General features: G+C 34.8%; 1 pseudogene; it reads right to left on the bottom strand.

Annotated features, from left to right (window-relative positions):
* Window positions 1–402: 402 nt before the first annotated feature.
* Window positions 403–1328, bottom strand: LOC110200524 (vomeronasal type-1 receptor 1-like; annotated as a pseudogene).
* Between the last annotated feature and the right edge of the window lie 1463 nt (window positions 1329–2791).

Raw genomic sequence — 2791 nt, 5'->3', positions numbered from 1 at the left:
ACTGACCTCATTGAGTGTTTTACTATAACTTACTTTTGAGTGGAATAGTTGTGGCTTAATAAAAGTGGCATGATTTGCTGTTTCAAATTAATAGTCTTTTAGATATTGGTCTCTGAGAGAAGGAGATGATATTATAACAACAACAACATCTAGCATCTATATAACACATCAAGGTTTTCAAAGCATTTTACCAATGTTATCTCTTCATCCTCAAAACCACCCCAGCACATAGATGATTGTTATCCTCATTTTACAGATGAGTAAACTGAGGTAGAATTAGGTTAATTTAATTGCCTAGGGCTATATAGCTACTCAGCTTCTGAGGTATGATTTGAAATCAGGTCTTCTCAACCCCAGGGAGTCTATCCACTGTATCACCTAATTGTATAGTACAGGATTGTATCAGGGCTGGGACTTTATTTTTCCCCAGACAGCCAAGTAGTATTTGGAGACTTGAGAGTCACTGATAATTAGAACAGAAGGGCTGCAAGAAGGAAAACAGGCAGCCAGAAGACAGAGGTATGAATGAGCCAGGAAGGTAGTTTCTTAAAATGAGTAAGCAATGCCAAGATAGAATTCAGTGAGTAAAAGGAGACGAACATGAAGGCCAGCAGCAGGATGGTTTGTGTGGCTCTGTTCTCAGGGCTACCTCCCCATGTAAGATTGTTGCCATAAATGTACTGGACTCTGTGGTGGTGTCTGTAAAGGATAAACACCATATATCCACTGGTCCAGACCATGATTGTCACACATGAAATATCAGGAAGAGAAATTATGAATACATATAGTGCAATATTAGCTGAAGAAGCATAAGATGTAGCAGAACAATAAATTAAATCCTGTATTTCAGTAATGTTTTTGCTTCTCTTTGGCCCTTTAAAATATATAAGAATAAGGAAGTTTAACAGCAAATGAAAAATCCAGCAACAGAAACAGAAGTGAACAATGTACTTTGAGACTCTGACTTTGAGCTCTGACCACCTGGAGCTTCTAGCACTAATGATGATAGCCTGGAAGGTACTAAGGAGGCAGGTGGTAGAAAGAGAAAGTCCCCGGGCCACTTGATGAAGGTAAAACACAAGTTTACATCCCACATCATCAAGGAAATGGTTGAGTCCCAAAGCAGCCATTGTCTGAGGGATCCCTTTTGAAAGAAGCACCAAGTCATTGGCAAAAGCCAGATGGGTAAGAATCAAGTCTATGGGTCTGAGCCTGGAACTAATAAGAAAGGTGATGGTGTAAAGGCCCAGGAAGAAGGAGTTCCCCAGTACTCCAAATCCAGTCTGAGAAAGAAAAAAGAGCCCCAGTGCTATGTCATTAGAAATCATTCTCTTGTAGTTTAAGGGAGCAATAAATAAAAACCAATGAAGGAGAACCAGTGGGACTTGTTGAAAAATTAAAAGGGCAGAAGATATTTCTTGAGATTAAGGAAATATATCCCATCTCCAACAGTCACCATTAATGATATATTCCCATTCAGAAAAACCTTCTGAAAATGTCTTTTTTACAGCTGCTGCCTGATCAACTATTTAGAGGCTATTAATGATAGGAAAATTTCTCATGTCTACTTAGGCCCTTTATTTTTAAAGGGTCCTGCTTTGGTGAAATAGTTAAATTGCATAATCCCAATGACACATTAGACAGTACCAGAGACGGAACGCTTAGTTCTCTGTCAGCCATACAACATTTTGTTATTTTTTTAAAAGCCATTCCCCAGTTAGACAAAACTCATTTATTTTCCGGTTTGGGGATACTATGAAGAGAATTTCTAGAAAGATTTGTGTTATTTCTTTTGGTTCTAGGCCTAATTTTTCTATAGCTGGATCAAAAGGTATAAATACAGGTTATTAATTTGGGGGGGGGGCACCTTCCTGAATTGTTTTCAAGAATGGTTGGACCAGTCTAAAGTTCCACCAACTGCTCATTTGAAGAATAACAATAAGTTGATGTTACAACTCGGAGACTTCACAGTTTCATCATTTCTCATCACAGCTCAGGGCCATGAATAGACTCCCTAAGTGTATAGCCCACAAAGGATATATTTTTTCTTGCTGTTTCTCTCTTTCTCTCTCTGTCTCTCTCTCCCTCTCTCTCTCTCTTCTCTCTTTTTCTCTCTCCCCATTCCCTCCTTTTCATGTAAACTTATTTTACTAATGTCCTTCTTCATAGAAGAATTTGATATATGGTACTTATGAATTTCCCACTTTGTTTTTTCAATATTACCATTGAGAATCTCAACTTTTTGTTCCTTCATATTATTTTTAATATTATTTTTCTGGCTATACAAAGCATCTCTTTAGTAATTTGGTATAGAACATAATAAGTAAAAAATTAAAATGAATTAATATAATCCTTTTTTATGATCTTATCCTATCAATGAGCAATTAATGTTTCTCCCATTATTTTGGACTATTTTTATTTCAGCAAAGAATATTTTAAAGATATATGTATATGTGTGTACATATATATACATATACACACATATGCTTATATATGCATACATGCACATGCATACTATATTATAATAGTATAAAGTGCCTTATATGTAATATGTATATTTACATAAACATAACATATGAGTAAATCTACAAATATGCTCCAAGGAACTATAGATATGCAACTATAAAACACTTTGAAATATATTAATATATAGTGATGATATATAGTATATTTGTTAATGTTTAAATGATTAATATATTTATATATTTAATATTAAATATATTCTACATATAATATATGAATGGATAAATAATATATCTGTATATGAACCTCCTGAAAATATCTGTTTGAG

The sequence above is a fragment of the Phascolarctos cinereus genome, unplaced genomic scaffold, assembly GCF_003287225.1.
Source record: "Phascolarctos cinereus isolate Bilbo 61053 unplaced genomic scaffold, phaCin_HiC Scaffold_726;HRSCAF=1367, whole genome shotgun sequence".
NCBI classification, from domain to species: Eukaryota; Metazoa; Chordata; class Mammalia; order Diprotodontia; family Phascolarctidae; genus Phascolarctos; species Phascolarctos cinereus.
This window is presented reverse-complemented; position numbering and strand designations above follow the sequence as displayed.